This window comes from Rhinoderma darwinii, chromosome 2, assembly GCF_050947455.1.
Source record: "Rhinoderma darwinii isolate aRhiDar2 chromosome 2, aRhiDar2.hap1, whole genome shotgun sequence".
Taxonomy (NCBI): domain Eukaryota; kingdom Metazoa; phylum Chordata; class Amphibia; order Anura; family Rhinodermatidae; genus Rhinoderma; species Rhinoderma darwinii.
In genome coordinates, this window is record NC_134688.1 from 402,073,104 (window position 1) to 402,087,358 (window position 14,255).

The 14,255-nt window shown below is 43.6% G+C and overlaps 1 protein-coding gene across 3 annotated transcripts in view; it reads left to right on the forward strand.

The window, feature by feature from the left end:
- APOO (apolipoprotein O) overlaps window positions 1-14,255 on the forward strand; it is a 59,856-nt gene that overhangs the window by 731 nt on the left and 44,870 nt on the right. The window lies entirely within an intron of this gene.

The following is a 14,255-nucleotide window of genomic DNA, read 5'->3' on the forward strand; positions in this document are numbered from 1 at the left end:
GCAGTTTATTACGGTATCTATTTCAGCCGAATCAATTAAACGATCTAAATATTGTCCAAGGAGACCGTTTCCAGTCATGCTGGGCCCCCTGGTTCATTCATTGTAAGACCTTATTCAGACACGTTTATTGCAACCGTGTTTAAAGGGAACCTGTCACCAGCATTTCACCTATTGAACTCTTCTCGCTGGCCGCTGCCGTCAAAAGTTCATTTCCGTTATCCCCTCTCCTAAATAACGGCCTGCAAACAATTTGCGCCTTTTATGGTAATAATCTGGCAGTCTCGTTCAGTCCTTTTCTTATACCCACCACCGAAAACGAGCCTGCCCTGAACACCAAAAACTCATCTGAGATAGCACGCATGCGTGGTCCGACACCCTTCCCTGCTTCATCCAGGCCTCAAATCTAGTTGCTGCGCGTGCGCCGCTATATGTCCTGTTGTGCGCACGCACCAGAAAAGGACATCGATGTGCAAGCGCGGGATTTCGTGTGTGTGGGGGGGGAGGCGAGGAGGTGTCAATCAAAAGTAAGGAGGCGGGGTTAACTCGGAAAGGCTTGAAGAATGAAGATATGACTCTTTTCTGCTCATTAGCATACGGTGTGGGAACACTAAAAAACCGAATACTAAAGCTACAGAGCCGACTAAGAAGACAATTATAGGTTACATAAAAATGATTTTTCGCCCACTACCACCGGGTATTGCTGGTTTAATAGGTGAAATGCTGGTGACAAGTTCCCTTTAGGGGGTCCGGCACAGACATATTATGGCTTCATTTTGTACGGTGCCAGAATAGGGATTTCGTACTATTCGGCCCAAAAAAATCTTTGTATGCTGCATTTACTCGGTATGTATGGCAAGGCTTCTAGGAGAATCTCCTTACACCCAGGGTATGTACAATGGCACATCGGTTATAAGGCTCCATAACAGTCCGTATTTCAGATGTAAGGACCACCATCTCCGGGATGATGGGGCCAATAAAAATGGTAATGCAAAAATAATTTAGCAACGTGGTGCTGCTTCACATCACGCTGCACATGCCACATGACTTCTGCCATGGTTGGTTTATGATGTAATGTAAGTGGGAGAAAGTTACTTAAAGGGTAACTAAACTTTTAAAGAGGCTCTGTCACCAGATTTTGCAACCCCTATCTGCTATTGCAGCAGATCGGTGCTGCAATGTAGATTACAGTAACGTTTTTATTTTTAAAAAGAGCATTTTTGGCCAAGTTATGACCATTTTTATATTTATGCAAATGAGGCTTGCAAAAGTACAACTGGGCGTGTTGAAAACTAAAAGTACAAGTGGGCGTGTATTATGTGCGTACATCGGGGCGTGTTTACTACTTTTACTAGCTGGGCGTTCTGACGAGAAGTATCATCCACTTCTCTTCAGAACGCCCAGCTTCTGGCAGTGCAGATCTGTGACGTCACTCACAGGTCCTGCAACGTGTCGGACACATCGGCACCAGAGGCTTCAGTTGATTCTGCAGCAGCATCAGCGTTTGCAGATAAGTAGCTACATCGATTTACCTGCAAACGCCGATGCTGCTGCAGAATCAACTGTAGCCTCTGGTGCCGATGTGTCTGACACGATACAGGACCTGTGAGTGACGACACAGCGTGATCTCTCGAGAACACACTGTGTCTGCACTGCCAGAAGCTGGGCGTTGTGAAGAGAAGTGGATGATACTTCTCATCAGAACGCCCAGCTAGTAAAAGTAGTAAACACGCCCCGATGTACGCACATAATACACGCCCAGTTGTACTTTTAGTTTTCAACACGCCCAGTTGTACTTTTGCAAGCCTCATTTGCATAAATACGAAAATGGTCATAACTTGGCCAAAAATGCTCGTTTTTTAAAAATAAAAACGTTACTGTAATCTACATTGCAGCGCCTATCTGCTGCAATAGCAGATAGGGGTTGCAAAATCTGGTGACAGAGCCTCTTTAAAAAAGTTTTGACTTGTCATAGAGACGTGTCCGGAGTTTTGATCTGTGGGGTCTGAGCATAGATCCCCACCGATAGCTAAAATAAAGCGACTAAAGGAATCCGGTGAGCGCTCTGCCGCTTTGTTTCCGACTGGCTTTCCTCAGAAAGCCTAGTGAGCGGTGTACGGACTCATAGACTTTCTATTGAGCCAGTACACTGCTCCGAGGAAAGCCAATCAGAAACGAAGCGGCACAGCTCTCCACTGATTTCTTCTGGCAATTTGTTTTATCGATTGGTGGGGGTGCTCGGACCCCCACTGATCAAAACTTATGACATGTCTAAAGTTTTTTTTTAAAGTTTAGTTACCTTTTAACGACGCGTGACAGATATATCCATTGCTGGTGGGTGCTTGATCGCCCTCAGCATCGAATGTATCCGTCACTAAGATCTCGTGGGTACTACCTAATGTACCTATGAGATCACGGCGCGAGGGTGGCTGTAACATACAGCCGTGCAACTACCGGTATCGGAGATAACACTGATCCCTTCAGTCTAAAGGCCCTATTACATCGTTGATCGACGCTCGTTTCTCCTGTCACACGGAGCTATGGATGGGGACGAGCGGTCGTTACTCCGATCGCTGGTCCCCATACGTTATTATCATGGTGGCAGCGCGTCTCCCTGTTTACACAGAGAGATGCGCTGCCGACAACGATAATATTTTACTTTTTTAAAACGATACGACCAGCAGATGATGGAGCGTTTGCTCGTTCATCTGCTGAACGTTCCCCTGTTTACACAGGGCAATTATCGGCAACGAGCGTTCTATGAACGCTCGTCTGCCCGTTAATCGCCCTGTGTAAAACCCCCTTAACCCCTTAGATGCCATGGTCCATAATGACTGTGGCACCGAAGGTGTTAGCCCATTGGTGCTCCACGACACGCTCAAAGGCTCCTAGGCCTTCCATAGGTATAAGCCTAAATATGCCAAAGCAATATTTTAGTGATGAAGTGATCGCAGCTTCAAGTCCGCTGCTGTTTAAAAATAGTACACAATGAAAAAAATAGATATATAATATTATCACAATCGTAACAACCCGTAGAATAAAGATAACATTATTTATTCTGCAAGACACATGGCATAACCCCCCCCCCCCCTGAAAAACAATAGATTTGTTGTTGTTTTTTCCCCAATCACATAATAATAGTAATCAACAAGTTATCTGCCCCAAAATGGTGAATGCGACACACAAATTATTTTTTAAATAAAACATACCATTATATACCTCAAAAGTACTAAAACAAAAAAAAAATCTTATATATATCATTTATTTGGTACAGGCGTAATCAAACTGACCTGTAGAATAAAGTTAACATATTTATACGTGAACAGTTAAAAAAAACAAAAGTGGAATTGTTTTTCCCCCCCATCACCCCCCCCCCCCAAAAAAAAAGATATGATTAAAAGTTAATCAACAAATGATATGTACCCCAAAATGCTGCCAATAAAAACTATAAGGCCACTATCACACGGAAATATTTAGGTCAGTATTTTGCATCAGTATTTCTGAGTCAAAACCAAGAGAGCTTCCAAAACATGGAAGAGGTGTAAATCTTTCCATTATACTTTTTCTCTGTAGGTTCCACTCCTGGTTTTAGTTTCCAAATACTGATGCAAAATACTGACCAAAATAGTGCCACGCGAAAGTGGCTTAACTCGTACTGCAAAACACAAGTCTTCATACAGTCACGTAGATGGGGAAAATAAAAAAAGTTATGGCTCTTGGAATGCAGCGATAGAACACAAAAACCAACTCCTGTATACTCGTGTTTGACGTATACACTAAGGCCCTGTTTTTTTGCAGGCGGGAAAATCTGCCTCAAAATTCCTTCAAGAATTTTGAGGCAGATTTTGACCTGCCGACATAAAACTCGCTGCGTTTTTTGGCCGCGGCCATTGAGCGCCACGGTCAAAAAACGCAGTGAAAATTGCTTTCTTCGCCTCCCATTGCTTTAGTTAGTGGCTATTGACATCAGTGATACCGGAAGGCAGCCTTTCTATTAACCCCTAGGCGCACCACGATGCAACTGTACATCCGGGGTGGCCGGTGTCTTAGCGCACGGGGACGTACAGTTACTGCGCAGTTCCCGTGCTCTGGGAACCGGGAGGCCAGCTGTCCCTGACAGCTGACACTCCACTGTATGCCGATCAGCGGTTTATTTCCGCTGATTTCGGCAATTAACCCCTTAATTACGGTGATCGATTGCAATTGCCGCATTTTAGGGGTTTCTAGCACATCCGAAGACCTCACAATGAATTCGTGAGGTTTGCAGATGGCTAGCATGGCGACCGGAGGCCAAGTAATGGCCTCCGTGTCTGCCATGTACGGAAGCCTATCAGGATCAGCCTCCTGATGGACTTCCTGTCAGAGTGACAGGACGTCACTGCCATTCGCGATGCACACTGTCGGTGACAGTATCTGTGACAGTGTGCATCGGGAACCGGAACGTCAGCTGTCCCTGACAGCTGACACTCCACTGTTGCCGATCAGCGGCTCATTGCCGCTGATTTCGTCAATTAACCTGTTAAATGCGGAGCTCGATTGTGATCTCCGCATTTAGGGGGTTTGTAGCACATCAGCGGCCCCCATGCAATTGTGGGGGCTGCTGATGCTTGTGATGGCACCCGGGGGCCAGACAACAGCCTCCGGGTCTGCCATGTATGCAAGCCTATGAGGATCAGCCTCTGGCTGGTCCTCGTAGACTATGGCTGGATTCACACGAGCACATTACGTCCGTAATGGACGAAACGTATTTCGGCCGCAAGTCCCGGACCGAACACAGTGCAGGGAGCCGGGCTCCTAGCATCATAGTTATGTACGACGCTAGGAGTCCCTGCCTCTCCTTGGAACTACTGTCCCGTACTGAAAACATGATTACAGTCCGGGACAGTTGTCCTATAGCGAGGCAAGGACTCCTAGCATCGTACACAACTATGATACTAGGAGCCCGGCTCCCTGCAGTGTGTTCGATCCGGGACTTGCAGCCGAAATACGTTCCGTTCTTTACGGACGTAACATGGTCGTGTGAACCCAGCCTTACTGTCCGTGACTGTGACGTCACACTGACCATTGGAATACATTACACTACCTAGGTAGTGTAATGTATTCTAGCAGCTATCAGATCTGCAGGTAAAAAAAGAAAGTGTAAAAAGTAAAAAAAAGTTAATAAAAATGTTTTACAAAAGTGTAAAAATGAAAGATTTCTTTTTCCTATAATAAGTCTCTTATTATAGGAAAAAATTGAAAACGTTAAAAAACAGTACACATATTTGGTATCACCGCGTTCGTAACGACCCAATCTATAAAACTATAATGTTATTTTTACCGCACGGTGAACGCCGCAAAAAAAACAAAACTAAAAACAATGCCAAAATTACTATTTTTTGGTCACCACCCCTCACAAAATATAGAATAAAAAATGATCAAAAAGTTGCATTTACCCCAAAATAGTACCAATAAAAACTACAACCGTCCCGCAAAAAACAAGCCCTTACACCGCTTTTTTGACTGAAAAATAAAAAAGTTACGGCTCTCAGAATATGGTGACACAGAAAATAAATTATTTTATAAAGAAGTGATTTTATAGTGCAAACGCTGCAAAACATAAAAAAACCTATATACATATGGTATCGCCGTAATCGTACCAACCCGCAGAATAAAGTAAAAATTGTCATTTATAGCGCACGGCGAACGCCGTAAGAAATAAAGAATTTAAACCGCTAAGATCACTTTTTTTTTTTGGTCACCAAAGCTCTAAATAAAATGTAATAAAAAGTGATCAAAAAGTTGTATATACCAAAAAATGGTACCAATAAAAACTACAGCTCGTCTTGCCAAAAATAAGCCCTCACACCACTCAATTCATGGAAAAATAAAAAAGTTATGGCGTTTGGAAGGCGGGGAGTGAAAAACTAAAATGGAAAAGCAAAAAAGGATCAGTCCTGCAAAGGTTAATTAATTTCTATTAAAAAAATGAATTATTACCACATGTGGGGTATTGTCATACTCGGGAGAGATTGCGTTACAAATTTAGGGCGACTTTTTCTCCTTTATCTCTTGTGAAAATGAAAAAATTAAACATTTTAATGGACAAAAATGTTTATATTCATTTTCACGGCCTAATTCTACTAAATCCTGCAAAAAAACCTGTGTGGTATAAATGCTCACTATACCCCTAGAAAAATTCCTTGAGGGGTGTTTTTTCCCAAATGGGGTCACTTTTGTGGTGTTTCCACTGTTTTGTTCACTCCAGGGCGTTGCAATCGCGACATGGGACTAAAAACCAATCCAGCAAAATCTGCGCTCCAAAATCCAAATGGCGCTCCCTCCCTTCTGAGCCCTTCTGTGGGTCCAAACAGCAGTTTATTACCACATATGGGGTATTTCCGTAATCTGGAGAAATTGCTTTACAAATGTTGGGGTGCATTTTCTACTTTAGTCCTTGTAAATATTACAAATTTCTATGTTTTTTCAGAAAAAAAGTTGATTTTCATTTTCACAGACTTAGGCCCCATGCACACGAACGCAAAAAAGCCCCATAGACTTCTATTGGCCACGGGTACCTCCCCGTATGCTTACGGGAAGGTGCCTGTGTCGTTGAAAAATATAGAACATGTCCTATTTCAGGCCGTAATTACGGCACGGGCAGGCCCATAGAAGTCTAATTACGGGAGCGTTGCTAGGTGACGTCAGTGTATAGTCACTGTCCAGGGTGCTGAAAGAGTTAACCGATCGGCAGTAACTCTTTCAGCACTAGGGACAGTGGCTACCGATCACAATATAGATAAAGCTGTAAAAAAAAAAAAAAAAAAAAAGACGTTCATACTTACCCAGAACTCCCTGCTTCTTCCTCCAGTTACAGCCCATGTGACCGCTGCAGCCAATCACTGGCTGCAGTGGTCACATGGACTGCGCGTCATCCAGGGAGGTCGGACTGTCAAGAGAGGGACGTGTCACCAACACAACGGCCGGGTAAGTATAAATTTCTTTTACTTTTATTACGGAAAGGGCTGTCCCTTCTCTTTATCCGCACTGATAGAGAGAAGGGCTGCCGATTACTGCAGTGTAATTTTGCAGCGAAAACGTGCCCGTAAATACGGGTGGAATACGTGTGACCAAGGACCCGTATTTACGCCAGTATTTACGGGTGGACAAAAATACGGTCGTATGCATGGGGCCTAACTCCAATAAATATAGCAAAACACCTGTGGGGTCAAAGTGCTAACTATACACCTAGATAAATTCATTGAGGGGTCTAGTTTCCCAAATGTGGTCACTTTTGGGGAGTTTCCACTGTTTTGGCACCACAAGACCTCTTCAAACCCGACATGGTGCCTAAAATATAATCTAAAAATAAGCAGGCCCCAAAATCCTGTAGTTGCTCTTTTGCTTTTGAGGCCGGTGTTTCGGTCCCTTAGGGCACTAGGGCCACATGTGGGATATACCTAAAAACTGCAGGACCTGGGCAATAAATATTGAGTTGTATTCCTCTGGTAAAAGCTTCTGTTACACAATTGTTTTTTATTACAAATGAATTTCGGCAAAAAAAAAGAAATTTGTAAATTTCCCCTCTACTTTGCTTTATTTCCTGTGAAACGCCTAAAGGGTTAAGAAACTTTCTGAATGCTGTTTTGAATACTTTGAGGGGTGCAGTTTTTAAAATGGGGTGATTTATTAGGGGATTCTAATATATAAGGCCCTCAAAACCACTTCAGAACTAAACTGGTCCCTGTAAAAATAGCCTTTTGAAATTTTCTTGACAATGTGAGAAATTGCTGCTAAAGTTCTAAGCCTTGTAACGTCCTAGAAAAATAAAAGGACGTTCAAAAAACGATGAAAACATAAAGTACACATATGGGAAATGGCAACTAGTGACTATTTTGTGTGGTATTACTATCTGTTTTACAAGTAGATACATTCAAATTTAGAAAAATGCACATTTTTGCAAATGTTCTCTAAATTTGTGTTTTTCACTAATAAATATTGAATTTATCGGCCAAATTTTTCCACTATCATAAAGTACAATATGTCACGAGAAAACAATCTCAGAATCGCTTGGCTAGCTAAAAGCATTCCCAAGTTATTACCACATAAAGTGACACATGTCCAATTTGAAAAAATCATCTGTGCCACAAGGCCAAAACAGGCTGCGTCCTGAAGGAGTTAATTGTGAGGATCACTATTTGGTACACAGGGGTGTAACGTAAAGCTCCTAGGCCCAATGCCAAATGTGTAATGCCCTCAGGCAACAGGGTTGGGTTTATCTGCTACCTCTGCACCCCCTATAGCTAATGCCCCTGTTAGTAAGGTTGTGTTGGTAATCCTACTATTCAGCGTATCGACTGTGTCGTCTTATGCCATACACATCTAAAGCCACCAGGGGGCAGTATTGTACGCTCTAAGAAATACATAGCGTTGTTTATTCACCTGTATTTTTATTGTACTAGACTACTTGTAGCATAAAAGCATGTTGTGTTATATTCACTGGTAGCGTATGAAAAGCTCATACTCTGTACTGCATTATAGTGTTAGAATTACAAATGGCGTCTTAATTATATTTACACAGAGCTCTAAATACCAACGTAGGAATTGCAAACAAGTAGTAAAATAAAGAAGGATTACAGTGAATCCATTATTAAAATGGGCAGATACAGGTAGTGTCAAGAGAGGTTTATGTTTTAGATAGATTAGATATGTGTAGTTTTTAGTCTTATTCTTTTCTTAAACCGGACCTGTTAGATCTACTGATTGGTCTGTTTTAGTAAATACTTGTATTCCCCATAAAACCAAATCTGGAGCATATTTTCGCGAATTTCGAGCTTGGGATTACCATTCCCCTTGCCAATAGGGTGTGGCCATACGCACTCTGACACTGCCCCATCAGTGCTGACAGTGTAGGGGCGCATGCTATTGACTAGTGGAATGGAAACACCAAATTATTAATTTATATATTTCCAGGAGGTATAACAGAGGAACAACACAACATGGAGTTTTAAGAAATGTTGCTCCAGCATTGTTATTGTATTGTGGTTTCAAGTATTTACTAAACTAGAGGACATGTCAGAAGAGCTAACAGGTCCTCATTAAGGCCTCGCACACACGAGCGTGTTTGGTCCGTGATATACGGTCCGTACGTCGGCCACATTTCCTGGGCCGAACACACTGCAGGGACCCGGGCTCCTAGCATCATAGTTATCTATGACGCTAGGTGTCACTGCCTCGCTGCGGAACTTCTGAAAACGTGATTACAGTACGGGACAGTTGGGACCGTACACGCTCGTGTGTGAGGCTCTTAACTTAGGCCTCATGCACACGACTGTAGCCATGTACATGGCCGTGGTTTTCGGGTCGAACGGCCGCAGATTGTCACATGCGGGCCGCCCGCAAATCGCAGGTCGTGTACATGGCCGCGTGCATTAATTTCTATAAGCCTGGACCGCAAAACACGGCCGTAATAAGACATGTTCTTTCTCTTTGCGGTCCAGGCTCCTGGGCCATGCACGGACCGTGGAAACCACGGTCGTGTGCATGGGCCCATTGAAATGAATTGCGGCCACAAAAATACATTCATGTGCATGGGGCCTTAGTTCCCATTCTTCACTCAGTAGAACCATAATCATTTAAGGCCTAGTTCACATAGAGTTTTTCGACCGGTAGGAAAAATGTGAAGGAATTTTGATGCAGGTTTTGAATTGCCAGCGCTGTTTGACGCTTTTTTTTCCCGCATTGTTTGCCAGCAGCCGTTAAATCTAAGGCAAAAATTGTGGGCAAAAAAATGACTCAAAAACGCCCCAGGAAAAATATATGGCTGTTTTTTTGGTGCTGGTTTCAACGTGGGTTCTGCGTCAAAATTCGCACCAAAAAACTCTGTGTGAACGGACCTAAGACCTACATAGATTATGTGGGTCATTGTCATGATTATGTAGATTACCTGTCGTGTAATAAAGGCTGTGGTAGATTTTAATCAATCTTTATTAATGATCATCGTAAAGTAAGTAGAAGAAACCAACGTAAATTGTTTAGGCCAGATGCATATACAACTGTAGATTTTTTCCGTAATTGCGGTCTGTAATTACGGACCCATTCATTTCTATGGCGGACGGACACCTTCCTGTAAAACTGGAAAACCCCTTTAAGTGCATTAGCATAAGGGCCAGTTCACACAGAGTTTTTTTACACATTTTTGAGGTGGAAACCGCGTCGGAAAATGCGCCAAAAAAAGTGTTTTTTTTCCCCGCGACCGGGAAAACCCGGCTTGCGGGAAAAAGAAGGGACATGCCCTATCTTCGGGCGTTTACGCCTCTGACCTCCCATTGACAATGGGAGGTAGAGAAAGCGTATTTCGCAGCGTTATATGCCCACGGCGCTCAATGGCAGTGAAAATCGGAGTGCAGACAGAGGAAAGCTGCCTCAAAATTCCAAACGGAATTTTGAGGCAGATTTTCCTCCTGCAAAAAACTTAGTGTGAACCCAGCCTTACAATGAAGGGAAGTCTTCTTTACAAATATCCCTGTATAGCAGTATATAAGACCTCCACTATATGTTGTATTCATGGACTATGCTGGAAGGTAGTAGGACAATGTCTGTTTGGGACTTTGCTGGGCATCAATTCTTATGCATTGGTTTTGTTGTTACGTAACCGGAGGCCAGCCTTTGAGTTTTAACAGGATGCACATAGGAAATCCTCTTAGGACTGATAAAATCTCTTCCAGGAAGCTAGTAAATGAAAATAATGCTTAATGTGAATTTCCTAATTAGTGACGGTCCTGTGCATTCAAGTAACGTAGAGCGCGTGAACAGAATGTTTTTATGTGCGCTGTCTGTTTCTATGTAAACATTAACTAGTGAGACATGTCCAGGTTTGGATTGTGTCTGTCATATCTGTTATTTATAGAGAACCAACGTATTCAGCAGAGCTGTTCACAAAATATATCTACTGACGTTACTCCTTCCGGAACCGTGGGGCTCATGATGTAATATCCCTATTTCAGGCAAACATTCTATTTCAGGCAAATCGATTAGGCTGGATTCACACGAGCATGTTACGTCCGTAATTGACGGACGTATTTCGGCCGGAAGTCCCGGACCGAACACAGTGCAGGGAGCCGGGCTCCTAGCATCATAGTTATGTACGATGCTAGGAGTCCCTGCCTCTCCGTGGAACTACTGTCCCGTACTGAAAACATGATTACAGTACGGGACAGTTGTCCTGCAGCGAGGCAGGGACTCCTAGCATCGTACATAAGTATGATGCTAGGAGCCCGGCACCTTGCACTGTGTTCGGTCCGGGACTTGCGGCCGAAATACGTCCGTCAATTACGGACGTAATGTGCTCGTGTGAATCCAGCCTTAGGCTTACTGGACGAAAAAGCTGTGGATATTCCATGCGGATTTGCACACACAAAATCTGCACTGGATTACAGCATCAGCTGTGTAGATGAAATTTGAACAAATCTCATCCACATCCATTTGCCCTACGGAAATAAGAGCATGCTCCTTTTTTTATGCATGTTCGTGTCACGATCTCGGGGTATGAGGACCCACTAGGCCGCTCCGTTGTGGCAGCTGGCTAAACAACAATCTATATAGAGTCTTTAGCACAGGAGTACCTGTAAGAGTCCAGACAGTAGCAGAGGCTTTGGCACGGATAAAGGTTGATGTGGCAGATGACTCCAGACGTGGCAGATGACACATGACTCCAACACTAGATAAGGCACAGGAATAAACACAGCACGGGATACACGAAACAGGATACGGGGACACTGGGAACAGGATAAAACTAAGGGACCTTTTGCTAAGACTAACATGGGAATACAACAACGCTCAGGCAAGGAGTGGAAGGGCAGAGCCCCCTTTATAGTCCAGGGTGATTTGGGGATAAAGGGATATTTAAATGCATGTGCGTGCCCTGGTCCTTTAAGGCCGTGGATGGGCGCACGCGCACCCTAGAGGAAACTACAGAGTGGTGCGGCTACATGTGCTGTCATCTCCTGGGAGGGAGACGCCGGCAAGAACATATAGGTCGTGGCCGTCGGGAGGTAAGGAGAGGCGACAGTCCGCGACCGTTAAACTTTGCAACAAATTTCACCCTTTTTAATGTAGAAGGGGTGAAATCCATGGTGAATCCTCCAAAAAATCCGCACATAACACTAATGTGGTGTACCTGAAAGATAATAAGTGGTCACACTTTGCTATTTTTATAGTCATCCTTCTAAAAAACGTTGGGTGGAATTTACTGAGACTGGCGTTCGATACGCCAGTCTTAATCAGAAGCCCACTGCAGTAAAATGCGATAAATTAATTAAGAAGTGCTCGTCTTCTAATAAGTTTGGCGTGTCTTGGGCAGTCCGTGCGCCACAGACTGACATCTTCCTCAATTATGATCTGGCGTAGATTTCCGTTATAATTTACGCCAATTTCTTGTGTAAATTATTGTAAATTTGACAGGCTGCATGTAGCCCTGCCCTCCCTTGCTAAGCCCCGCCTACTTTGCACTAGCGCGGTAAACCTGTTAATAAATTTGCCACATTGTGAGCTGCACATACTGAACGTTTGTGTGTTCTGTATGCAGACACCACCGCCATCCTGGAGCCGAGCCTGTACTATGTGCACACAGCACTCTTGTTTATGCTAGATACGTTTGATCTCAATGAAAATAAACTGTTTGTCTGCTATGTCCTGTGCACTCGCTGCTGAAAAGACCTTGTGTTTGGATTTGGACAGACTTGGATCAGATGATATGTTCTTCTATGTGTTTCCTTGACTTTTCTGGAACTTATGTTATCGGTCAACAACAATTTAGAACTGTATATTTTATGAGATAGAGTTGACTAAAGGCCCTATTACACGGGCCAATGATCGGGCAAATGAGCGTTCATAGGAATCCTTGTTCCCGATCATTGCCCTGTGTAAACAGGGCAACGATCAGCCGATGAGCGAGCAAATGCTCGTTCATCGGCTGATCTGCTCTTTTATGCAGCATTAAAAATGTGTAATCAGGGAGACGTGCTGCCGACACGCTGAAAATGTATGGGGACGAGCGATCAGAATGTACATATCCAAACATTGCTATGTGTGAAAGGAGCAAACGAGCGCTGATCAACGAGCTCTCGTTGATCGGCGCTCGTTTACACGGCCTAGGTCGGGCCATGCAATAGCACCCTAACAGCACATGACATAACAATGCCCATTTAACCATATAGCTAGGGATCTGCCGCTTTCTTCCCCTGAGTGCATTATTATTTAAATGCAAATGGACGTACCACAGAATCACCACATTGAGATTTCATCTTTTGTTAAGTTATTGATTTTAAATAGACACGAACAACTTATGCTAATCAAATAGTGTACCTGATATAGATCAACTTTGTAATTTACTTACTGTTCAAATTTATTTGATTTATACATGAAGATGTTGTGTGCGGGAATTGCCACTAGGTGTCTTCCTTTTTGTAATCTGCTGTCCACCCCCTGTTGTCAAGCAAAATCCGTCCCTATTTACAGAGCAGAATTGAAGTACTGCAGAAAGCAGGGTTGTCTCTTCACTTCCTGTCAATACAAGTCTGTGTGAGGGGAGGGGGTGCAGGAGCAGAGTGAAAAAGACACAGAAGGGCACTGCAGCAGCTTCCTGGTAAGTGTTATATCTAACCCTAGTGCTGGATTCTCAGGTACACCTCTCCTAATCTCCTAATCTCCTTCATGCTACTGCATATTCTATATATATATATATATATATATATATATATTAGGAGGGCAGGATTCTCCTCATTGATGTGTGCATTGTATAGAAGACATGATGGCAGTTAGGCTCTGCCCACTAGCTAAGAGAAAACACATAATTAGGCCCCATGCACACGACCGTAAAAAAACTCCCGTAATTAAGGGCCCATAGACTTCTATTGGCCATGGGTACCTCCCCGTATGCTTACGGGAAGGTGCCCGTGCCGTTGAAAAAGATAGAACATGTTCTATTTCAGGCTGTAATTACGGCACGGGCAGCCCATAGATGTCTATGGGGCTCCTGTAATTACGGGTGACTACGTGTGTGCACCCGTAATTACGGGAACGTTACTAGGCGACGTCAGTAAATAGTCACTGTCCAGGGTGCTGAAAGAGTTAAACGATCGGCAGTAACTGTTTCAGCACCCTGGACAGTGGCTACCGATCACAATATAAATAGAGCTGTAAAAAAAAAAAAAAGACGTTCATACTTACCCAGAACTCCCTGCTTCTTCCTCCAGTCCGGCCTCCTGGGATGACGTTAC